Raw genomic sequence first — 27,071 nt, 5'->3', positions numbered from 1 at the left:
GCATTTAGAACAGTGTCTGATGCCTAAAGGCACTCAGAAGGCATTTGTAGGAGGTCCTGTTGTGGCGCAGTGGTTTAAGAACAATATGTAGTCTCCATGAAGATATGGTTCCATCCCAGGCCTTGTTTAGCGGGTTAAGGATCCAGCATTGCCACAAGTTGTGGTATAGGTTGCAGATGCGGCTCAGATCTGGTGTTGCTGTGGCTGCGGCATAGGCTTGCCACTATAGCTCCAATTTGACCCCTAGCCTGGGAACGTCCAAATGCCATAGGTGTGGCCCTAAAAATGTTTAAAAAGACATTTGTAGAAATTTTAAAAGTATGAAACAAGTGAATGAGAGAAGGAATGAATGAATATTTCCTATGATCGAACCTCATTTCTACAATAGATAGCACAGTAAATATTTATTAACATGAAAAGGAAATCTCAAGCACATAGGATAAAGTTAAAGTGAGAAAAAGGACTGTGAAGATGAGTGGAGAAGGACGGAAGTAATATACAGTATTATCCTCTTTCCTGGTCTTCATATCTGATGTAGGAAAAGGAGAATTCTTCAGGACAGCTTATGCGGTTCTTTATTTTAGCACAAGCACTGAATCTTTCTTCTCATTTTTCTGCCACCTACTTCCTTTATATTTGTAAAAACAATGATCCACCTACTAATTTGGCTTCTGTCAGCTCTCTTGACCTTTGTTCCAATCTTATTTTACCATTTGACCCACCCTACCATGCTGGGAAGACATTTAGATTTAAAACTGCAGTATAAATCAAAAACAATATGCCAGTTCCTTTCAGAAGAGACTGGGCTTTGGTTCTCAAGGAATAAAAGTAAAAAGCTAAGTTTAGATGGGGAGACATAACTGTTGTCTCTTTACATATTTCTTCTTTTTCTTTTTATATATAATCCTATTTTTGCCAGTTATGTCAGGGATATTTCCTGCTATTTTTCCTCACTTCACAAATGTCAGTTTATCAGATTCTAATAAAATGAAACTGGAGAGGCACTCATCTGGCCTTTTCTTGGTGGTTGATACAGATGCTTATACTACCAGTACAATGGTCACTCCATTTTGAGAGGCACATTTGCTGCAAACCTCTTGCTTTTTTGGTAACTAGGAGGACATTGTAATTTCTGTAATTAGCTATTACCTACTTAGTTACATCTTGAAGACACTGTCAAAGCACTAATAAAAATTACTACTCAACAAGCATCATGTATTGAAAAGAGCCCATGCATTCAAGAAACTAAGGATCCAGCAGAATTATGAAACATACATCTGATATTATAGTATTCAGATTTATAACATGCTGCTATTAAAACAGGCATGCTACTGTAACTCACATACAAGTGGGCATGAACTAGAGGTTGCCTTTCAGCTTTCATTGAGGCAGCATGTTGCTTCTTTTGTCTGGAATCCGAGAAAATTATCAAAAGGGAAACAGCTAATTGAGTGTGTTTTCTGCTAACATAGAGATCAAAGATGATTTATGCTTATCTAAAGCCAGAGAAGAGGGTGTAAACCACCCCTTACTCCCACCTATGCACAAATTCGCTCATAAGTAACACAGTCTAAAATGCACATTTTAAACAGGGTTTAACAGAACCAAAGAAAGCTTCAATGAGGCTGAGTTCTCACTAAGAGGAAGATGTCGACAGTCTGTAGCATCAAAAAACCAGGCTGCCAAGAGGGTTCTGCTGTTGAGATTGAGGAGGGGGATTCACCTGAGGGAGCAATCTGAGGATTTATGCCTCCTGACAGTCCGCAGCTCCTCCCTCTGCACTTTGGAAAGTCTCAAGAGTCAGAACACTCTGCATGGCATGGAATTCTGCCCATATTCTGCTTCTGGCTCCATTTTCTCTTAATGGATTTGAGAAGAGCAGCCGGATGACCTGGATGTAACTGCCTCAGAAATAAGCACCTGGCACTAGCACCCATGTGGCTTCCCGTCTTTCTAGTCATTCTGAGCCTGCATCTCTGAATTGCAGGATGTGCTCTGTTTGCTCTCAGATCATTTCCTGACAGTCTCCTGCCTGCTCTGCATCTCAGGAAACTATTTTCCATGCTCCCTCATCCTCTGGCTTCTGGGTATTTTGAGTCCATGGGAAGCTGGGCTGAAAGAAGGAAGAGGCCTTGTATTCAATATTAACCCACCTCAGCCTCCTGACATCTTCTCAGGAGCTTCAGCTCATGCTGCATCGGACCTGCCCTTATGCCACAGCTCCCACCAGGGAGCCAGCCTCATGGCTTCTGATCTCTACTAACATGGCCTCCTCTTATTCCTCCAGTCCTAGGCTATTAGTGGCTTCCTAGTACACTAAGGTCCAGGTTGCCTTCTGTGTCTCTTTGTCTTGTCAGGCCCCCCTTCATCTGTGTAACAAATTTCTTGTATTAAGTGATTTTACTTTGAAGGAGCCAGTGTCATTTCTGTCTTGCTGCTGGACACTGATTCGCAGGTTGTCAGTCAAGTTGGATTTTTCGACCTCCTTCTTGGCCGGTGGTGCTAATGTAAAGAAAAGGACAATATTCAATAGACCAGCAATTATTCTCTCAATTCAGCAAATTATAGCCTTGACATGTGTATTGGCTATATATTTATTTTTATATCTTTTTTTAAATTGAAGTATAGTTGATTTACAATGATGTGTTAGTTTTAGGTGTATAGCAAACTGATTCTGTTTTGTGTGTGTGTGTGTACACATACATACATATATGTTATACATAATATATCATTTTCAGATTCTTCTCCCTTATAGGTTATAAAATATTGAGTAGAGTTCCCTGTCCTATATGGCAGATCCTTTTTGGTTATCTCTTTTATATATAGCAGTGCATATATGTTAATCCCAACCTCCTAACTTATCCTTCCCACCCCTTTCCCCTTTAGTAAGTTTATTTTCTATGTCTGTGGGTCTATTTCTCTTTTGGGTATGAGTTCATTTGTATCATTTGTATCATTTTTTTTAGGTTCCACATATAAGTGGTATCATATGATGTTTATCTTTCTCAATCTGACTTCACTTAGTATGGTAATTTCTAGGTCCAACCATTTTGGAGCAAATGGCATTATTTCATTTTTTAAGAAATTTTTTGTTAGAGTTGATATACAATGTTCTGTCAATTTCCGCTGTACAGCAAATATTTCATTCTTTTTATGGCTGAGTAATACTCCTTTGTATATATGTACCACATCTTCCTTATCCATTCCTCTGTCACTTGACACTGAGGTTGCTTCCATGCCTTAGCTATTGTGAATAGTGCTACAATGAACTGCTCTGGCCTCGCTGACTGGTAAGACACTGCCCCCTACAGGGATGGCCAGTTCTAAGAGATAGCAGACAACTCCTCTGTGAGCATGACTCCCCTGCAAATCAGCCAATCCAAAGCCCAAAGAGCTCCATTGCCTTCTTTATAGAAATCTCACAGTTCTGGCTACTATCCACCTGCCCTAACCACCCTGGCCAGGGCCTATACTCCAGAGCCCACTGAAACTTTTCAAACCAGCCAGTCCTAAACCTGCTTACCCTCCTTCCTCACCCATTCTTCCCATGGAAACCATGATAAGAGCTTATGCCCATATTTTTTTTTCCTCCTTTGGTCTCCTTACTGACCCTAGCACTTCCCCAAGGGGCCCTTTGTGGCATGTTATACCTCTTATTTCTAGGGATCTGTGAACATAAAAATTTCTTCCTTCTTGATAATTTGTTCTATGTCTGGTTGTCTTGCCACACGTGTTTTAAAAAAAATCTTAGTACCCTTTAAAACAGTGAGATATTGTCTTTGGTTTCTGTGCTTTTTTCCCCCTCTAATTATTTCTTCTTAGGTATTATCTTATATATTCTATTAAGATACTTGGGTGGGAGAGTAGATGATAGGGAACATGAGCCTGGAGCTGAATTTAGCTAGACAACACACAGTCTTACATGCCACTGGTCAGCCTTAACCCATATCCTTAATGGCTGTTCTTAAGTGTAATCAGTCTTAATAGAGCTCTATCCTAAAAGAACCACTTTCCTGGTTCACATTGCCTTCTTCCCTATTTCACAAAAAAAGAATCAAACCCACCACAGGTAAATTTCCCCCCACACAGAATGTGCTATTCCTGCAGCCATAAGGCATGTGGCTTTATGCTTCCTGGAAGCTAACCCCCTCTCCCAGTGCTCTTGATCCCCCCTGCTCTACACTGCTGGATGCTCAGCCCAGCTTCCTTCCCTGGGTTCTCTGCTTTTTGTTGCTGCTATTCTTACCCTCATTTTAAGAAAAGTCCAATTCTTTTCATCTTCAAACAAAATGTTTACCTTCTTCTGTGTGTCCCCTCCCTCTCCCCCCATCTTTCCTTTCATACCCAAACTTCATGGAAGATTGATACTTAAAGTCACACTTCCTAATTTGTCTCCTCTCCCTAGTTATAATCTGGTATACACCCCTTCTTTCCACCAAAAATGATGTTTCCATGATCTCCAATCCCCTCCCAATTAATTTCTTTGTAAATCTGATTTGGCCTGTGCTATATTTATCACCTTAAACTCCTCTTTCTTCCTTTGATTGATGTGACACCACCTTCTCTTGATTCTCAGGCTACTCCTTCTCACTTCCCATCCTGTCTCTTCTTTCTGTTTCTGTTTGCCTTTTTTTCTTTTTTAAATCGCAACACCCATGGCTTATGGAAGTTCCCAGGGCCAAGGAATGAGTCCAAGCCACAGCCTTGACCTAGCCACACCTGGATTCTTTAACCCACTGCGTCAGGCTGGGAATTGAACCTGCACTTCTCTAGCAATCCAAGCTGCTGCAGCAGAGTCTTAACCCACTGCCACAGTGGGAACTCCCTCTGTTTGCCTTTTAAATGTTCTAGTTCCTGGGTTTCTTCCTTCGTCATTCTCAAAGATCTATTCATCTACTTCCCTGGCCAAAATAGTGCCACTCCAAGTTTTGGTTAAGCCAGCATTTCCCTACTGGGTGTTAAGAAAATATATGTAGATATACACAAGTATTGACAGTTTTGGAAATGCTATAAAGAATGTTTTCTCTAGTCAGATAATGCTGAATAATAGTTAACTAGAGAAAATTAAACAGAAAGAGCATCAGTTATAAAATGTTGTAATTTTTAAAAATAAGGCGTATATTAACATCTTTTGGGAGTATTATCATGCAGAAGCTAGTTGATAAAATTTAGAATGATAACACTGTCTCAAAAGGACCTTACATAAATTTGTGTTGATACATTACTTTATTAGGACTTATTAATAAACTGTCTAGTCTGGGCAGGAATAACACAGTGCCTGTCATTAAAACATAAGGTAAGCAAGTTTTGGCAAAAAGGAAGAGACAGGCCTGAGGCAAGTCAGTACCATAAGAAAGGATAGCACTGGGCTTATTTAGACATTACCAGAACTTTAGGAAATTTCAGGTGCCTACAGTAGGTAGCAGGCATACCAAAGTAATGAAAGATGTGAACAAGACCCTTGTTCTGGGCCAGTGATAGAAGCAGAGAAAGTTAAAACTATTTTTTTAAGTTGTATAGATTAATGGAAGAAACTCTTCAAGGTATATATAACTTGTCCCCACCAATATCAAAATTTAATATTAAGATAAAACCTTTGAAAAACTAAAAAAAAAATCCCTTTTCCTTACAAACAATTTTATTTCCTTTCACAAACAATAAGGCTAAAACTAATCCAATTTACAAAGAGGGAAACCTGGTTTTAGAAGATAGTTGAATTTGTGCTTTTACATCCATAGAACCAGCCTTTGTTTTTCTTGTCAGTATGATGAGAAATATGAAAATGAAGAAACAAAATTGAATTTTACCTAAGGCATGTATAAAAAGTTTAGTACAAACATTGTAAAAGTTGTTCAGCTTCAAGCTGCAATGAATACTTTTCAAGGTTATGGAAAGTGGTTTTAGAATTGTGTCCACAGCATCTTAGCAAAAACCTAAGCAGAGGAACTTTTTGTTTGTTTGTTTGTTTTAGGGCCCACCCATAGCATATGGAAGTTCCCAGGCTAGGGGCTGAATCAGAGCTGCAGCTGCTGGCCTGCACCACAGCCACAGCAATGCGGGATCCAAGCCACATCTGCAACCTATACCACAGCTCATAGCAATGCCAGATCCTTAATCCACGGAGCGAGGCCAGGGATCGAACCCAAATCCTCATGGATACTAGCTAGGTTTGTTACCTCTGAGCTATGATGTGAACTCCACATTTTTAAATTAGTTTTTAATTGTCCCTTTTCAAAGCTTTAATAATCATATCAAAACTTTCAATAAGTTCTATGTATATTAATACAAAAATACAGTGCTTTTAAGCAGTACCTTTAGCATCTACACTACAGATATATACAAAATTGGAACACATCTGTAAGTAGGAAATTACTCATTTCAAATTATGTTATTGAAAGTAGAATATGACAGTACATGATGCATCTCTTCTCATAAAGAAGCATATCAGAGATATTTTAAAACTATCATATTCCATGGAATTTGTTTATTTCTTATTGCTTACATATATGATTTTTTTAATGTTAACCACTGACTATGGCATTCAAAATTACTCACTTGGCCACATTAAAGTTTTACAAAATTTTAAATACACACATTGAAAGTTTAGATTGCATTATAATCTAAAGAAGCAATATTTACCCAGTTAGCAAGACTCAAAGAATGGAGCACTAAGAACTGGGCATTTTAATTTAAAAATTTCATATGAAAGAGAATTTGCTAGCCTTTCAAAATTTGAAGGTACTATTACCAAACCAAAAGTTATTTCTCTCTACTCCCTCTGAGAGCATCTACATACCCAGCATCTGTCCTTTTTCCCAGCTTCTCGCCTCAACATCACAGCTTGTGTTAAAGGATAACATCATTTCTATAACTTAGCAAACTACTCTTCCTCACAAGCACAGAACTTGGGATTCCCAAAGCTTTACTCTAAACTTGAGAAGAGCATCTTCGAGGATATAACACTTCTCTGCTAACTCTTCCTCATTTTTCCTCTTCAACACATAGAGGCAGAATGGAAATAAACAGAAAACCAAACAGTTGTTCGGGGGCCTCCATGATGAGGAAGTGTCTGGGTCTTACTGGATTGTGTAAGAAACTGATGTCAGCCTATGCAGTATTCCATCTTCCTTTCCACCAATCTGAAAGGCTCCCATCTGTTCAGGACTACAGCATGCTCAGATGAAAAATTATAACTTATAAATCCTTTGTGATTAGATAACAATACTGGCTAATTACATGCACATAATGACATTGAGTGGAGCTTTGGGGAAGTTTCTTTTAAAAGGGGAAGATTTAGCTGGCATGTGCCCTTTGCCTTTTTTCTTTTCCTTCTTCCTGCTTGAAACTCAGGACAACACTGGAGGCAAACCAGAGGTGCCAAGTATAACATGTGAAGGATAACCGAATGAAAGGCTAGATAACGTGCAGAGTCTTGGGGCCACCATACCAGTCCTGGGCAGCCTAACTCTGGACTGCTTGATATGTTGAACAAACAAACAGACAAACAAAATCCCTCTCATGTACAAGGATTTTTCATTTGGTTTTATATTACTTGTAGCTGAACATAATCCTAGATATTACTGTAAGAATGGTCTATGCTAGCCTATAATTTTTATAACGCTGACAATGTCCATAGTACTTGAGCCAGATAAGCATGATTTTTTCTACTGAATTATAGTAGCATGAAAATATTAGACTTTATTCCTATTTAAATGCTTGTTTTTATGGATAAACTTATAATCAGCACAATCAGTACTATAGCCATTAGAAGTCAGAAGTAAAACTAGATAAAATCTGAAAACATATTTGTACTGGCTGTTGCTTAAAACTGTAAATTTAATGGTTAATAAATTGTATATATAGTAACACTGATTTAAATGGCTAACTCTATGATAACAACATATGTGGTATTTGAACTATTAAACATAAGCACAATTAAATAAAAGAAATTTCTTTTTTTTCTTTTTTTTTTTGGCTGGGCCTGTGGCACACAGAAGTTCCTGGCAGGGATCACACTTGTGCCGTGGCAGTTGCTGCAGTGACAACACCAGATCCTTAACCCTCTAGCCACACAGGAGCTCCATAAATTTAAATAAAAGAGTGTTGTAACTTAAAACCACTAGAAAGCTGGTAATTGAATAGGCATCACTTATATGTAAAATTTAAGGAGGAAATGAGTAACTATGTTGTTGAAAAGAGTAGTTTTATAAAACAAAATGCTTGTATAAAATCTGTGAAAGCAAAATCTCAATGTATCTTGAGATTGTATCTCTTTGATACTGTATCACACTAAGTAGATACATCAATGATAGATAGATGATAGATATACAGGTGATGGATGATGGGTGGATGAATAGACAGATGGGTAGATACATACATACATAGATGATAGAATATGGCAGTCATCATGTATGAATTCTTTGTGGCCTTCATGACTCTCAGTGAAGTATCCTGAGCATCTTTCTCCATTTCTATCTTCCCACCTGACCACCCTGTATTCAGGTCAACACAGTTAGAACAAATGCCACAAATAGAAGGAGAGTCACCAAAGAGCCCCCATTCCCCTAGGAAGAGCAGAAAGGGGCTGATAATGACTAAGTTTACTGCTACTGTTAGAAGCATTTTAACTTATTTGCTGTCAGTTGACTCAGACTTACTCTGAAGCCTCCATTTTCTTTGTAAAATATTAATATAGACCGACTTATCTGGTGCAGGAACCCTGCTGAACTCACGTGTTTATAACTTTCATTCACATTCAATATATGTCTTAATTAGACATCGGAAAACCAAATAAAACACAGGCATATAAAGAAAAATAATTAAACAGCTTAGAAACTTGTAAATATAAGCAGTTGCTGCTCTCCTCTACCTCCCAAAACATCTGTGGAATTTGATGAGAGATAGATAATAAGTGTAAAATAATCAGTAAAATATTAAAATATTGACTAATCCTTAGTTTATTTCATAAGTTTATAAGCTACCACTTAACATTAAATATTAAAAATTGGAGTTCCCATCATGGCTCAGTGGGTTAAGGACCTGACATAGCCTCCATGATGTGTGTTCTATCCCTGGCATTATTCAGTGGGTTAAGGGTCTGGCATTGCCACAAGCTGCGGCATAGGTCACAAATGGAGCTCATATTTGGCACTGCTGTGGCATACTCCTAAAGCTGCAGCTCCAATTCGAGCCCTAGTCTAGAAACTTCCATATGTCACAGGTGCAGCCATAAAAAGAAATAAATTTAAAAGTTGATACTTTAGATAATGCATGATAAATACAGATTATGCAAGAAAGACTGAAATATCCATCATGGGCATCCATTCAAACAAAAGGCTTTAGTCTTACATCAAAAGATGGTAGATTTCAGGTATACTGATCAGTTTCAAGTCACAAAGAAAGGTGTTAAGCTATTGCACCAAAGGACTACTTTGTTACCTCCAAACACTGAATTCAATGTATGTGCCTGTCTTATAAAAGAGGAAAGACTCAGAAAAGGAAGCAAAATGACCAATTTCTATGAATCAAATAGAAGAAAGACAGCATTTTTAGTATGAATTTTACCAAGGAATTATGGTTTCCATTGAATTGGAATACATTTACTTGGATCCTGGATAATAAGATGTTTACTAAATTTATATGGTTGCTTGGTGACAGATTAAATGCAACCCACCTCAGCAATTCTAAACATGGATAAATCTACAAGATTTTAAGTAGAAAATATTAAGTATTACAGGGTACTCTGTTTTTGGTTCTTCAGTTCCATTGCGATTGGAAACATTAACTTTTCAACTAATTGTCCTTCCTTCAGCTTTCTTATATGTCATTTTCTTTACCTCCATGTCTTCCTCATGAAAGAAAACTTATGTATATACACAGGAGAAATATGAAGGCTCTTTATGTAACTCATTGAAAGTACAGCTTAACTCTGAAAAGATTTTAAGCGAATGGTAAATGATCACTTAATCATCTTTTAGCCATTAAACCTAATAATCTTTCATATGAATATTTAATAGCATTCAAAATAGGAAATAATTATTATTCTGCACAAAAATAATCCTTTCTTCAAACTGTACATTTTTACTTATTTCTTTTGGGGTTTTACTTATTTCAACTTAGGGTTGAAATAGTCCACACTACTAAATTCCTATAAAGTTTCTTTTAAATTTAGAAGTATTTCGGAGAGTTCCTGCCGTGGCTCAGTGGTTAACGAATCCGACTAGGAATGACGAGGTTGCAGATTCAATCCCTGGCCTTGCTCGGTGGGTTAAGGATCTGTCGTTGCCTTGAGCTATGGTGTAAATTGCACATGTGGCTCGGATGCCACGTTGCTGTGGCTCTGGCATAGGCCGGTGGCTACAGCTCTGATTAAACCCCTAGCCTGGGAACTTCCACATGCCGCGGGAGCAGCCCCAGAAAAGGCAAAAAGACAAAAAAAAAAAAAAAATATTTCAACACTTAGATCAGAATAATGGCTCTTTGTTAAATAGTTTCTCCATGAAATTCCTCATAAAGTCATAAATCTCACAAGCACAGGCCTCATTTTAGAAAAATTCATCTTGAAAAACCACCGCTTACGGAAAAAAGATAACATATACATATATTCTTGCATAAGTCCAAGCAGCCTCTTAATTATGTACAAATCTGTAGCTCATGACAAAATCAATAGCGGCAAATAACTTTAATGTGCTCTCAGCCCAGCAGATCTTAGTTAAACAGATGAACAATTAGTGTATTTACAGTAAAGAACAAAGAACCAACATGAGTAGAGAAGCCAGATGCTTTTAGCTTGCGAATTGACTTCTAAAGAATGCTTTATCTCGGATAAAATGTCTCCAAGAACATGCACCTTTGTTTGCATTAGGTTTCTGACTTTTAAAAAAAAAAGCAAAAAAAAAGCCACTACTCTATTTTCCTCATATTTAAATCTTTGGCTTCATCCTGGGTTAGGTTTTTATTTTTCATCTAGAGTACTGTGTATTTTTTTTTCTAGGAACATACTTCATTTTTATAATGAAACTTAGAAAGAACCTAAAGGTTCAGTTGTTTTAGGAAGTTGAGTGAACATTCTCTCTTTGTGGAATATGTCTCTCTCTATGTAGAATTTGATTGCTTTACAAAATCTGAAGAGTTTAAATTTACTGTCACTATCCGTACCTTGACTTTGGTTGTGCAGATTCTTTGGGGGGAGGGGGGTAGGTGTTAATTCTAGACATGAAGAGGAGGGTTTTTCATGGTGCCAGATTATACTACAATGGTAAATTATGCATTTAAAAAAAAACACGTTAACTCTTTCATGCCCCTGGGGAACCGCTTCAGAAATAATTGTTGCATTTAAAATGGATATATATTAAGTGTTTCTGCCTGACCTATCAACTGAATTGTTAGCTTAAATATCATCAATAACTTCTTATTTAAATTTACTGTATTGACATATAGTTGATTTACATTGTTGTGTTAATTTCTACTTGAGAGTGACTCAGTTATACCTATGTATATTCTTTTCCATATTCTTTTCCATTATGGTTTATCACAGGATATTGATTACAATTCTCAGGGTTCTACAACAGGACCTTGCTGTTTCATCAGAAACTTCTTCATCTGTGTATCCCACAGCCTTTTGGTCTACACCTCCATCAGTCTTTGGCAATATTTGCCCTGTTGATATATCCCCACAGGGGCTCTATAACCCCGCTTTTCTGTCCTTCCAGTTATTCATGGTCCTCCTTACACCCCCCTGAGCAGCAGTGTCCTGAGCTCTTTCCACCACCTTTTATCTTCTTGATTTCTGGTTCTCTGAAGTCATGCTCTGTAGGTAGCTCCAACTAGCTCCACTGTGGAGATGACTTTAGAATCTGCACACTCCACCTAGTTGTACCCCCGCTCTTCAAGTTCATACTCCCTGCTGTCAGCAAGTGTGTCTTGCTTGATGTTTCAGCATCAGCTTAGACTCTGATTTCCTCACCATCAGGTGCAAACTCCTGACACCACTTGGTCCCTATCTTCTTCTGTGCTTCAGACAAAATGAGTTATAGACCATTTCCAAAGCATAACTTATTCATTCATTTGACTGTTTTGTCCATTCTATTCTCTCAGGCTGAAATTATTTATACTTTCTTTCAAGAGAAGAGTTTGCACAAAACGCTTCAATTCAGTGCTTTGTCACTCTCTAGAATTTCATTTTAAGTGCGCTTGGGCTCTCACAGATGACTGCTGTCATCCTGGATATTTATATCAGGATATATTTTCTGACCAAGATTATAAGGTACTTGTGGGTAGGAAACTTCATGGCATCCACTGTGCCTGTGTGAAGTGTTTGGTAGGTGGTATTCAAAGAATATACAACTGCCCTTCAACACAGGGTAGTATACTCATGGCTCTTGAAGCAGAAGGATGTTCTCCTTGGTTTGAAAAACTAAGCCCTACAACAAATCGTCTGAAAGGGCAAGTACTAACGATAGCCTCAAAAAGTAGATTTGCTTCCCAAAATCTGTGATAAATTCCTAAGGAGGGGATATACTGCCAAGATAACCTGTCTCTATATGTAAACTTAAAGGTCATGATTTTTGCATTTAAAATAGTTTATTTAAATCATTGTGGAGATGCATTTTTTCCTTATATAAATGATTTTAGGAAAAGCAACTGAATATACATAAAAACATGTTTCTTGTGCATGGTATTTTATTTCAAGCAATGTAGCTTTGTTTTGACAATGTAACGCCAAAATCCAAATGCCTGAGCAATTGGTTTAATTTTTTATATTATAGAAGTGTAGGGGCTCCAATTTCCCTTGCATTTTCTATAGATATCTGAAAGTATCTTTTTCAATCAAATGATTATTAGAAAACATTCAGAGAATTAGGGAAATAGTTACATCACTTGAGTATATCTTACAAAATTCAAATACCTTGACATTATCTTAATTCATCATTTATTTGCACCAAGGAACAGCTTTCAGTCAAAAAATAAGTTTTGTCTGAAAAAATTAAAATAGTGGCATAGATTTTTAAGAAAAAGGGACTGGATGATTATATTTATCACCATAAATTTTGTTTCATATCATCTACTCTTGTTTTTTGCTAGGTCCTGATAACAAATTACATAATACACTGTTAATCAGAATTCTGGTTTGTGAGTCAGATTTATTTTCATATTTCAGGTGCCCCAATTTTTTTTTCCTATAAACTAATCTGTTCCAAAAAGTCTTCCTGATTTATTTTCACATTTTGTTTAGTTTTTCCCAAGAACAGTAGCAGGCTCGAAGTCCATGTGGGAGAAAAACAGAGGGATTTGTGACTGTTTTCCCTTTGTTATCTCTTGATGTATAGAAAAAGAAAAGTAACTTTATCTTGAGAAAATATGAGAAAGAACGTGTCATATGTTTTAACTATAGCCCAGGAATTAAGGCTCTTGAAGTATCTACCTGCCCCTGGCAAGGCAAAGCTGTTGTGGATTAGAAGCATGCTCCCAGCTCTAAGGATTGATCAGGATTCCCCACCATTTTTTACATCTTTCTGACATTTCTGAGCAGGACACTGGCTGTTGACTTGGACCAATGCCAAAGTGACCATTGGTATTTTTTTTTTTTTTCTGAGGCACATTGTTTTGCGGTGGGCTGGGTGTGATAGAGATTCTACAAGCAATTACTCCAAGTTGGGAATCTTCTTTTAGGATGTTCCTTTTAGGACCACCACTCCGGAGATCAACCTATTCCAACTCCCATCACTTTTGAAATCCTTCTTTCCTATTTTGAATTGGTTCTTCTGAATTGCTTCTGTTTATTCTCCCATTGTGACTGATACAGTACCTCTTCTCACTTGATGTGATGAATCATACTCATCTCCTTAGAGCAACACGTGGGAGCTGGGAAGAGGGCCAGGGAAAGAAAAGATGGGCAGATAGCATAGCTTTGTCTCTAGTTCAGACAGTGGATATTCCTCAGACTCATACATAGTCTGTTCCATCCTCATAAAGTAGACTTAATGAAAACTAGAGAATGGAACTTCGGATAGTAATACAAGATTAATTTTATCCTAGAGCTTCTCTTCTGCCCAACTCACTTGAAAATTCGAGAGGAATCAGCCAGCTGCCTGGGACTAGACATTCAGGATCCTAGCTGTCTCTCCTTAGATATTCCACATACAAGAAAGTTTAAGCCCGAAGGTGTGTCATCTATATACAGGAAACTAAAGCAAAGAGGGAAGGAACTCTGGGGATTAAAGAAATGTAGAGACCTCAAGCCTGGTCTGGACACCCGCAAGTGAAGGGAAGGTAAAGCCCTCATGTCAGTTCCACCCAGGATCAGATACAGAGAAGTCTTCCATAGTACAGAGCTGAGATACCATTTGATTCCGTCTAAGCAAAACCAGGAAGAGATCACAAGGAGTCATTTGTATTAGAGTTAGAATATATATGATTTGTGTCCTAAAGGACAATTTGTTCAGATAACAACTGTGTGATGTTCACCGGTGAGATGTCACCCATTAACCAACCCTTACTCACCCATTCATAGGCAGTGCCACTCTTAGATCTGGCCATCGAGGGTCCTATTTCTACTTTGCATGCCTTCCTGAAAATATCCTATACCCTACTACCATGTGGGCCTACATTGTCATCATGGAGGGTGGCCCAGGACAGGATTACCTGGTTCTAGTCTCCATTTCTATCAAGACCAGCTCAGCAGGTGAGGGCTGAAGAACGGGTGCTGTGAAATTTAAGAAAAAGTTAACATATAACAAGACACAGAGACATTTATCCTAATTAAAGGTGGTGACCGGGGGACTCAAGGTCTCAGGGACCAAGAGATGAAATCTTTAGGATTACATCAAGTGAGGAAGGGGTTGTAGATACAGGATATAGTTCTTTTATTATTTTAAAAGTCACATAGCTAGTAGCTGGTTAAGCTTTTATTCTGACCTTTAGACATTTAACAATCATTAGCATTGAGGAAGCCTAGCGTCAACTGTCTATGCATAGCATCTAGAGAATCATCATTGTGCTTCTGTACAAGCACACTGGGTGTGCCTAGGTTTGCACCTCCTTCTCCTTGCTGATGTATATTCTGCTAACAACCCCTCATAAACCCCCTGGGGCCTTGAGGCTCCTCTTCCTCTTATTTTAACAGGACACATCATGCTGTGCAAACAGCGTGCCTATCTGCCTAGACCAAGGCATTATGTCCTCATTCAGCTGACCACGTGAGTAACTTATGCTTTTTGGTTTTTGTTCTTAAGCTTAAGTTATTTACCAGCGCTGAGACTGTTTTTCAAGCAGGAATATGGGGTAAAGGTAAAGCAGGACAAGATGGAGTTTTCAGCATAGAAAATAGAAACAGAGAGGCTAAGAAAAGATTGTAGAAACATATTTCCTGACATGTTTCCCTCTTTCGAGGAATTCTTTAATCCTATCCCACCAAACACCTCTCCCATGCCCACTCCACATGAGGCCAGTCAGCTGCCCCAAGGAGGATAGGAAGGACTCAAGACTTTAGGGTCATCCAAAAACCTTGTGTCCAGTCCTTGCTTCTAGAAGGAAGGTCTGGTAAACAATTGATCCACCTAGCTAGCACAGTATTTATTTCACAAATCATGTGAGACTGGCCAGAATCATGCTGACACACTGATTTGGGGTGATTTTTAACTCATGGAGGAAACAAAAGACAAAAGACAAAACAACCTTTGGGTACCAGGGGACCACCACTAATGTATGGGCCTGAGCCATGTGTGGGGGGCTGTTCATTGGCTTTTACCATCCTTCACTGCCTCTGCTCTGTACCTGAGAGTGGTGAGGTGGCACCAGCTCTAACCCTTAATCCACGTTCCCCATGTCATTATCCTCAAGAGAAGTCAACTCATCTCCTCCAGCTTCACAATGCATATGAAGTAGTTATCAGGGGTGGCTGCACCTATTTATTTTAAGGGATTTTGAGACCCTTAAATTCCACAAAAGCAACCGACTTTGCCCATCAGTGTCCTCTTTTCCCTCCAGTAAATGTGGTGGGGTGTTCTCCTTCGTCACTTTTAAGACACACCAGATGAGGGACTGACATTCCTTATGCAAAGGGAGCCGCCCTTCTTGCTTTGCTCATGGGCCCTACAACTATCCTCTGACATGCGTTAGAATGTGGAAGGCAGGGACAACACTATAAGAGACCCCATTCTAGGAATTTAGTGATTGCGACCTAAAAAGTTCGAGAGACATGGTTGGATATCGTCCTGTGTTTACACCGTAAATACTGACAGTAAATTTAACATGGCAAGAAAATGAGTTATCGCTCATATTATTCTGAATATTATGAGTAAGGTTTGTATCTGATGTAAATCTTCACAAAACATGGGAACAAATTTGAGTAGTCATCACAATGCAAATGATGGATGGCTCAACTGATTATATGATGTCATGCGCATCAGTGTAATCAACATTCAATAAAGGATATCATGAAACTGAAAAGACAGGACTATCTCTAATATTTTAATTATAGATCATTTGAATAATAACATTTCAAATAATAACAGGATTGCTACCTCTTTTTGTGGTAGACATATGAAATTAGCAAGGAAGTGTGCATTTGATAACAAAGTCCATGAAGAGATAGTCCCTAAATCTAAACAGGAGTCTATTCTCCATGTCCATGATTTTCTTTTCTGTGGAAAGGTTCATTTGTGCCATATATTAGATTCCAGATATGTGATATCATGGTATTTGTCTTTCTCTTTCTGACTTACTTCACTCAGTATGACTGTCTCTAGTTCCATCCATGTTGCTGCAAATGGCATTATTTTGTTCTTTTTTATGGCTGAGTAGTATTCTATTGTGTATATATACCACATCTACTTAATCCAATTATCTGTCAATGGACATTTGGGTTGTTTCCCTGTCTTGGCTATGCTGTACAGTAGGAAAGAAAATATTGTATTGGGGAAATAAAAAAATAAACAGGAGATAATAGTGAACACCACAGAGAGTTCTTATGCTTTGATGGATGACAAACAAAAAAATAAGTACCTCGTCCCTACCTGTTATTCTAAGTCTAAATCTAAATCCATGGGTTGCTACATCTCACATGGACCCTTGAATTTTGCTTCTAAATACAAAAGTCCCACATAAAAAAATTGCCCAAGTTCCCACATTCTGAAGCTGCCCTGCCCACATTCTGGGGTTTGGCAGCCTGTTTGGCCCTGGCAGTGTCTGTACAACCATACTCAGTGTCACTTCCACAGTCAAGCTGATCTTAGCAAGCATGAACCAGCAGGTTTGTGGGCATTCCAGAGATAGTCATTTCTTCATAGGTGCCAACTACAATACCAGCAGCTGAGGTGTGACTTGGATTAGGAATGGGGGTTCACAGAGCAAAAGCTTAAGGAAAGTGGGAAAATGTTCTAACTCTTTGCTTAATAGCTATTACAACCCCCACTACCGGCAGCCTCATAATAAGTCATTAGACCAGAGCTCTAAGGATTGAAAGCAACCTCAACCCAAGTGCCAAGTATTTCTCAGTCTGAACTATATTATAACTATTAAGCCTTTCTTTTCTAGAAAGTATAGGGTAGCCGCTCTTAGAATTAATATGAACAGACTGTGCAGCAGGATGCTAAATGAACCTTCTCCTGATGTTCACAAATTCTTTATTTAAATTTTATTGAAGTGTAGTTGATTTATAATATTGTATAAATTTCTGGTGTACAGCAAAGTGATTCAGTTACACATGCATATACATTCTTTTTTTCATATTTTTTTCCCTTATGGTTTGTCATAGGATATTGAATATAGTTCCCTGTGCTATACTTAGGACCTTATTATTTATCCATGCTATGTGTACTAACTTGAATTTGCTAATTCCAAACTCCCAATCCTTCCCCACCCCCCCCCGACAACCATAAGTCTGTTCTCCATGTCTATGAGCCTGTTTCAGATTTACAGGTATGTTCATTTGTGTAGTATTCTAGATTCCACGTATAAGTGATATCATGTTGTATTTGTCTTTCTCTGTCTGACTTTCTTCACTTAGTATGATAACCTCTAGGTCCATCCATGTTGCTGCAAATGGCATTATTTCACTCTTTTTTATGGCTGAGTAGTATTTGTGTGTGTGTCTGTGTCTGTGTGTGTCTGCTTCTGTGTCTGTCTGTCTGTTACATCTTCTTTATTCATTTATTGGTCATTTAGGTTGGACATTTACAATGTTTCCATGTCTTGGGCATCATAAATAGCACTGCTGTGAACAAAGGGGTGCATGTATCTTTTTGAATTATACTTTTGTCCAGATATATACCCAAGTGTGGGATTTCTGAATCATATAGCAACTCTATTTTTAATTTTTTTGAGGAACCTCCACAATGTTTTCCATGATGGCTGGATCAAACCTGTGTCACAGCTATAACCACAGCTACAGTAGGGACAACACTGTATCCTTAACCCACTGAGTTTCTTAGGGAACTCTAAGAAAGAGCGAATATCTCACATCTTCTCAGACAAGGCATAGAGCCTTACTCTACAAATAGGAGAAGAAAGAAGGAAATGCTCACCCTACTCTCTCAAGCCAAGTTAGGGTGGCTGCAAGAGGTTTTCTCATAAAACTTAAAGATGTCTTCTAGGAGCTCCTGTCATGGCTCAGTGGTTAACGAACCCGACTGGCATTCATAAGGACACAGGTTTGATCCCTGCCCTTGCTCAGTGGGTTAAGGATCCGGTGTTGCCGTGAGCTGTGGTGTAGGTTGCAGACACGGCTCATATCCCACGTTGCTGTGGCTGTGGTGGAGGCTGGTGGCTGCAGCTCTGATTGGGCCCCTAGCCTGGGAAGCTCTATATGCTGTGCCTGCGGATGCAGCCCTGAAAAATACAAACAAACAAACAAAAAAATTGTCTTCTAGAAGGGAGTCCTAGTAATAGTTTTTGGTCCTATCTTGTACTTTATTTTTTTATAGATCAACACCAGTAACATTAAGAAGAATAACCATCCATCTCTAGCCCTATGCCTGAATACAGTGAATAAAAGATAATCTTCAGGATGTTGTACTAGAGCAGTTGCTAAATAACAATAGCTATCAAAATAAAATCATTACAGGGATGGGGTCCAAGTCAAAGTGGAGTTGAGTTTTGTAATGACTCCTACTAATTTTTTCTGATTCAATTTATAAATTGATTCTAAGAAATTCACAAATTACCCCAAAAAGTATGCAAATACAGAAGAAATATAAATAATCTCCATGATTTCCTTCATTTGTCCTTATTCCACTACTTGTGTCAATTTGCCATGAATTACATAGATGAACTTCTGACGTTAAAGTTCATAGGGTAAGCCCTCTTCATTACTTCTTGTGACATAATTATCATTTTTTGTTGAGTTATTTAAAATACCTATATTGAGTTTAATTTATTAGGTATATTTCCTGAGTTGTAGTTCAGTATTCTGTTCACTGTAAAATTTCAATAATTGCGTATTGATTGAATATCTCAAAAGAGGAAGCTTATAAGGTTTTGAACTGGATTAAACTCCTAGCTGACACTTCAATGTCCTATGAGACCTCCACCATGTCACATGATCTTTCAGCGTCCCGGGGTTTTCAACTGCAAAATGAAGAGAACAGACTCAAGTACCGTCTTGAGATGTCTCATTCTCCATTACTTTGCAAGTTTAGCTTAGCTTAATTGAGAGATCCAACTGTTTTCGAGCCTGAGCAGTGTTGTACCTGAATTCTGGGTTTATTAACTGAATGTCAGAGCCCCTTCTCATGCTGATGAAAAGCACATAATTTAGATTGTAGCAGAAAAGGTCTGCTTTACCTTAACACTGGAACAGAATTTTCCAGTGTATCCCACCCAGACTATCTCTGGTTGATTGAGACCAAGATGCTTCTTGAGCAGGAAAACTCACCCTCACCTTGAGAATAGAACACAGTGGAATGGACACACTGAGCATCAGTGAATAGCAATTGAGAAAATATTGTGCTTGGTGGGTCATGACTGGGGAAAAATATGTTTGGAATCTAAGGAGAGTGACTTAGAAACACCAGAAACCTTATGTACATTATCTGTTGAAATATTCATATTCTCCCTTTACTGTGGTGTGTTTTCTAACCTCCAAAGAAATGTCTGTACACTTAATGAAAACTATTATTTTTTATTTAAAAAAAACCCCACAATTTTATATGGAAAATTCTACTTCATAAAATTATTACATTATACCAGGAAGAAAAACAAACCATTTTATTTTAAGCATTTTAAAGTTTATAAGAACCTAGCATATTTTCTAAACAAGTTTCACTATTTTGGAATATATTTGAGGAGGGGAAAAGAAATTATAATACAAAACCATCATTGAGTTTTTGATTCACAGCTGCAATATATTTCACTTCTTTCCCTGTTGTTGATTTTTTTCCTTTGGCCAAATTGACTTTTTTTTTTTTTTGTCTTTTTGCCTTTTCTTGAGCCACTCCTGCCACACATGGAGGTTCCCAGGCTAGGGGTCTAATCGGAGCTGAAGCCACCGGCCTATGCCAGAGCCACAGCAACGCAGGATCTGAACCATGTCTGCAACCCTACATCACAGCTCACGGCAACGCCTGATCCTTTACCCACTGAGCGAGGCCAGGGATCGAACCTGCAACCTCATGGTTACTAGTCAGATTCGCTAACCACTGAGCTACAACTGGAACTCCCAAAATTGACTTTTAATGCTAAATTTGCTTTGGGATTTGTTGGGTCAAAACTGGCAATGCTCAACTTACTTAAATGTTTCACTTTTGCTTTTTAGCCAGTATAGACATCTTACTTGTTTTCCTAAATCTTTCTCACTATAGAAAACTTACTCTTTGGAAAGATTAAATAAGCAAGGGAACTGTAGTGAAAGAACAAATTCTCCTCTTTAAAATAACAAAGTTAAAATGAAAATTTTAGCTATAGGATGCAATGGAGAGTTTTGCTATAAATAATGTTTGAATTTCCAACCCTGTTTTCTAAGATCACTAGTATTATTTTCATAAGGAATAAGATATTCTCTTGACACTTAAATTTATGCATTTAACCTTCTCCCATAAAAGTTATTTGTTTAGTGCTTAATGACAATGAGGAATTAGTTTCACTTCAAATAACTGTCCCGCACAGCACTGACCTGATAACTTGGTTACTGAAATCCACAGGTCTGGGCTATTAACAATTAACTAAGGTAAGCTACAATTATGGCATGTGATAAGAATGACCTTGTTTAATAATACAGCTCACAGGTAAGCAGTGATGTTTAAGTAGCTCTAGGCTTAGAATGAGTTCTAAATAAGCCTAAATACATATGTGCACTAAAAAACTGCAGTGTTCACCAACTTTATTCTGATATTTATAAAAGATTTTATTATGAGTGATGGGATTAGTCATAAACAAGTTTATTTTGCATGCTTGGATTTCATAAAATAAAATCATCCAACTTACTTCCTTATATGAACTAAAATAAGTGATTGTAAAATGATTTCAGGAACACTGTCCTTTAAATTTCATATCACATCTGAAATATTTGGCTTTCGAAAAATTTTATAGCCCATCAATGATGTTTTGCATTCCACAGTAAGTATCCATTTAAGCATTTCAAACCATCCTAAGCATCTGTTCTTCATACCATTGAAGTAAAATGGAAAAATCATAAATATTACAGCATTTGTTCAATAAGCAAATAAAATTATACAACCTGATGTTTCCTTTTCTTTTCTTTCCTTTTTTATATTAGTCTGCCTTGAGTGGTTAGATATTTTAAACTATAGGGATAATTTTTCACTGAAGAAAATGTAAATGAAAAGAAATATTTTCAATTTGAGAAAAAAAAAAATGTGAGAAAACAGTCTTCCAGTCAGTGACTCACAGGAACACACACACAAGGGCCCAAACCTCAGATGACTTACTCAAGCACCGGAAGCTCCACTTTCTATGCTTTCTGAGGATTTGTAGGGTTCAAGAGAAGATAGGTATACAAAGAATCTGCTGGTACCCTACACAAGTCTTGAAACATTGACTTAAACAGCTTTTTGAACCACAGGGTTCTTCAAAGCACTTAATATGGAGGTACCCTGTTTACCTCCAAGTGGGGAGTCGGGTAAGCAGAATCCTCAACATTATTTTCAATGGAATTAATTTTGGAGTTGAATTACTAACTTGAGGAACACATAGTGCTGCACCAATGCAACTTGGGGAATTCTGGGCTGTAGATATGTGATTGGGTGGGAGTAAGCAATATTCATGTAGTAGTTAAATCCTTGAGACTACAAGAGATTGCACACAGACAAGAGACAGGCAAGAATAGCACTTTGCAAAAGAACTTAAACTTCAAGACAGGCAGAATATTAGCTTGAGTTTATTATGCATGCCATAGACTCAGAGAATTTTTAAATTAGAAGTAAGAATGAGATCACTTAGTTCAACTTGTTTACTTCAGAGCTGGGGCAACTAAGGACCAAGGAATCAGGTGACTTATTTAAAGTCACACAGTTTTTTTCCTGGTTGCTAGTTGAAATCAAGAAAGAAAATATAGTAGCCTAAGAAAACTTGGCCTAAACAAAAGCAGCAACTTCTGGTCCAAGACATTAAAGTATGTTAAAAATGATCTCTTAATATAGAAGGTGAAGGAATCCACTGGGCCCCTTCCTTCCTTCATGTAATTTTCCTAATGGGGAAGGAATGTTTTGAGTAGACAAAGCAGACCAAATCCTTGTTGGAAGAAACCACAAATTGATAGTCCTCATGACAAGAAGAGAAAGAAAAAGAGAAAATTCCCATGGTTCGCAGTTTTATATGGCTTTTTGTTGTTTCATTTGAGAATGTTGAATACAGAGAAAAAAATATAAATTATTCTTCTTCCTCTTGGCTCCTCAGTGACTCAAGTCATCTCATACAGGAGGAAGGTTTTTAGTAAAGGATTTCTATGTCATATGTTGACCTAGAATTACTCAAAATGGTATAATCCAACTTCCACAGAATTTCCCGCTCATTTTTATACTAAAAAATAACAGCAGCAAATGACTGGTAGCTTATTTTACACACTCTTAAAACAACTACATTTTTGGAGCTGCTGGAAATCTAGTTTCTTGTCCTCTCAGTTAACAGTGTTTGCTCATATAAAACAGGCCACAGTGCACCTCTGATTACTTCACAACTGTACCTTTGATCTGTTCTCATTTTCTATCTAATTAAATGTAAATATTTTTTCAGATTATAAGCCAATGAAACAAGGTGTCATTTTTCTGCCCTTCTCCACATCTTCCTTATTTATAAGAGCAGGTGCCATAATAGATATTCAATTTAAATGCCTATAAAAATGGAGATAATAATGTCTCTCTCACAATGTTATTGGGAGGCTTAACTGAGATAATATATGTGACCATTCTTTGTAAAGAATATAGCACTACTTATACATTATGGATTATTAGCAGTAATGTTGTTATTGTTAACATCTCTATTTACAAGACAATGCTCCAAATATGGAATGAATATTAAAAGGGATCAGAATATTTATCAAGCTAGGGTCACAACTCTTAACTCACAAAGATTCTTCAAAATATTTATTGAATCAAATATAAAATCAATATAGTACAAATGGAATGTAATGGAATATGGGCATAGAATATAGAATGAGTCAGAGCCTAATGAAATTAATGTAGATAGTAATAGGGTAGTTTTTTTAAAGGTGAGACATAATTCATAATTTGGTGGAGAAGATAACATAAGGAAAATAACAATGGTGAAACCAAAACTGTCAGGCATAATTATGAACAGGAACTATGATTACAATGTGATCAAGGAATTAGGCAGTAATTAAAGTATCATAATCAGGGTTGTATTTTTTTGTGACGATGATGAAGTTGGAAACTTTTCTACATGTAGGCATAAGAAAAAAGAGATGAGACAGCACAGGATTTAAGGAAGAGGTAGTTTTGTTCCACACAACTGTCTCAATGAAGCAATCTTTTATTCGCTTTAAAGATATCATCTATTCTCCAGTCTCATCTCTCCTTTCTATTCCAGAATTAGACATCCTTGCATGACCAACGCAAGCTTCAAAATTAACACATCTGGAAATGAACTATTGCTTCCTTGCACCCGAAACCGTGGGTCCCTGGGTTTCCCCATTTCAGCCAATGGTAGCACCTTTCATGTAAGTTAACATGTTGGATCACTTTTAACTCCTTTGTTTTGCTCATACCTCAAATTCAAATCATCAGCAAATTCTATCCACTTTCCTATCAAAATATATCCTTAAACCATGAATTCACCATTTCTCACATTCCTATCCTTCAGTGTTAGTCAAACCCTCAAATTGGAACAGATTCTTAGTCTTGCTTTCTCCTTTGCCCTTTTGGAGCTCAAAATCTAATAAGCAGTAGTGTTATTATTGTTTGGGTTTTTTTTGTTTTTTATTGAAGTATCATTGCTGTGCAGTATTATGTAAGTTGCAGGTATACAATATAGTGATCCACAATTTTTAAAGGTTATTCTCCATTTAGAGTTGTAAAATACTGATTATATTCTCTGTGTTGTATGACATATTGTTATAGCTTATTTTATACTTAATAATTTGTATCTTAGTCCCCTACCACTATGTAGCCCCTACCCCCTTCCCATTCTCCACTGATAGTCAGATTTTGCTATTTGCAGCAACATGGATGGATTTGGAGGGCATTATGCTAAGTGAGATACAGTCAGGCAGAGAAAGACAAATACTCTATGATATCACTTATAGGTGGAATCTGAAAAATACTGCAAACTAATGAATGTAACAAAAAGGAAGCTGACTCACAGAAATCAAGTTACTCTTTTAAAACAAATAAGCTAATGCTACTCTCCCACTCAAAACCCTGCAATCACACTTACAATAAAGTCCAAACCTCACCTCATGGCTGAAAGGATGACATGCCTGGTCCTCGCCTCCTCCCTTACCTCTCATCCAGGGCTACTCACCCCACAACCTTGCTCTCCACAGAGAGAGAGGCCTCCTTCATGTTCCCAGAGGGAACCAGGCAGCACATTTATACCTGGGAATTTTTGCATTTGCATTTCCTTCTGTCTGACACACCCTTCCTCCAGACAGTCCCGTGCTTCCTTTCAATCTTTGCTTAAATGTCACTCTTTCAGAGTCTTCTCTGACATCTCATCCAAATATTACCCTTAGGTGTTCTCTGTCCCATCACAAGCTTTATTTTTCTTCATTGCAATTATCACTGCAGACCTTGCCCTAGGTAGATATTCTGTATTTGCACATGGCACGTCTCCTCCAACATAAACTAAGTCCGTGGGGCACGTCATCTCTCTTATCACTGAGTTCCAAGCACCTGTACCTAGAATATGATGGACACTCATTAGATGTTTGCACATAACGTTTATTAGTCCCTAGAACCCAGCTGTTTATTGGAGACACTCTGTGTTTGATATTTGTAATTTTTATATGTGATCATCATTGAAAAAGAAAAATAACTGAATTTGGAAACTTTTCAACAATACTCTCAAGCTCCTCAGTAGAGCACTGCATTGTAGAAATGAGTTATGCCCTGTCCCCAGCGCACACACTTCTAAGACACTGCAGATGGGCATTTAGAGCAAAGTTCTGTTCCACATGAACCTAATGCTTTACCCCAGTTTACTGGCTTAGCTATGGTCAGTAGGTTCATGGTCATCCTACATATATCACCTGGCTTTAAAAAAATGAGACAAAGCAATCATATTAATCTCTGAAGGGTTTAGGAACAGTAAACTGTGAGATTGAAATATTCAGCTGAGCTTAAAAATCTTAAAAGATGGGGAGTTCCTGCTGTGGCTCAGCAGCTTAAGAACCTAACTAGTATCCATGAGGATGCAGGTTTGATCCCTGACCTTTCTCAGTGGGTTCAGGATCCAACATTGCCACAAGCTTCAGTATAGGTTACAGATGAGGCTCGGATCCCACGTTGCTGTGGCTGTGGCGTAGGCTGGCAGCTGGAGCTCCAATTCAGCCCCTAGCCCAGGAACTTACAAATGCCACAGGTGTGGCCATTATAAGAAACAAAGAACACAAAGAAAAAAAATCTTAAGAGATGAGAAGCAGAAGCAGCCATTTTAGGTCTTTTGCAGGCAAAAGCCAGAGTAGGATAATGAAAAATGTGCCAAGAGATACCCAAGATTCTCTGAATGAGCTTCCAGGGGAGTCCTAAGAGGGAGGCAGAGAAGAGGACACCTCCACAGTTAAGCTCCAGCCTGGGTATATCTTGAAAAAAAAAAAGTTTATTTAGGTATTTGAGTAGGCCACTTTTCTTTGAACCCAAGAGAACTGTGACATAATCCATCTAATTACAGGCAAAGAACTGCTGAAGATACAATACCATCCACAGCGTTCTTTTGCTCTCAACCAAGGGCAATTACAGGTTAAGCAGCAGTTTTCTGATGATGGTCTCTTGCAGCTTCATCTTTATCCATAGTCTCACAGGAACTTTTCCTACCTGCTCCTTATGTGTGAAGTTAGATGTTTTATTCACCTTATAAAAGTATAACGAAATCAACTGCCAATAAAAGATCTAGGGATGAATGTTTGAATTGGAATCTCCTATGATACTTGCTGCCTTAAGCTATCTTTCCCAAGGTTAGCTTTCAATTAGCAAAGCAAAATATAGATTTTAAGCAATTATCTGGATAATTCAAGCAAAAACATTGCTTTGACTTAAATTGCCTGAATAAGTGCAAGTTAATAATCTTTTCACTATTGACTTCATCTCAAGTCAATTGTCCAGGTAATAGAGACAAAGCATAGTGGTAGCTTAAATTACCCAGATAATTGCATGCTTGCTCTACTCCACCTTGTCAACAAGACCTGGCTGTAATGTAAAGAACCTTAGCAGAGAAAGGACATGAAATGATAGCTAAGGCCAGGCTTATCAATGGGAATGAAACAAGCACTGGACAAAAACCAAGAAGGCTTTATTAGGGAACACAGGGTAGGTGGGGTACCAAGGAATCCTCCATCGGACAGATCTGCCTCCCTGCAACACCACTTAATGAGTAAGGGGATGGAGAGGGGAACGGCATAGCCTGGTGAGAAATTCTCCTAAATGGGAGATGCTTGGGAATAA

The 27,071-nt window shown here is 37.9% G+C and overlaps 1 long non-coding RNA gene across 1 annotated transcript in view; it reads left to right on the top strand.

Moving 5' to 3' along the window:
• LOC146396788 (uncharacterized) overlaps positions 1-26,107 on the top strand; it is a 107,245-nt gene extending 81,138 nt beyond the window's left edge. The window contains exon 3 of the long non-coding RNA XR_014827824.1: positions 24,001-26,107. This is a non-coding gene — a long non-coding RNA (uncharacterized LOC146396788). The remainder of the gene's footprint in view (positions 1-24,000) is intronic.
• The last annotated feature ends 964 nt before the right edge of the window (positions 26,108-27,071 follow it).

Source organism: Sus scrofa, chromosome 14 (genome assembly GCF_054392235.1).
Source record: "Sus scrofa isolate SSC_HxYL_T2T_F1_AM1 chromosome 14, Sscrofa_HxYL_maternal_Yorkshire_Landrace_v2.0, whole genome shotgun sequence".
NCBI classification, from domain to species: Eukaryota; Metazoa; Chordata; class Mammalia; order Artiodactyla; family Suidae; genus Sus; species Sus scrofa.
This window is presented reverse-complemented; position numbering and strand designations above follow the sequence as displayed.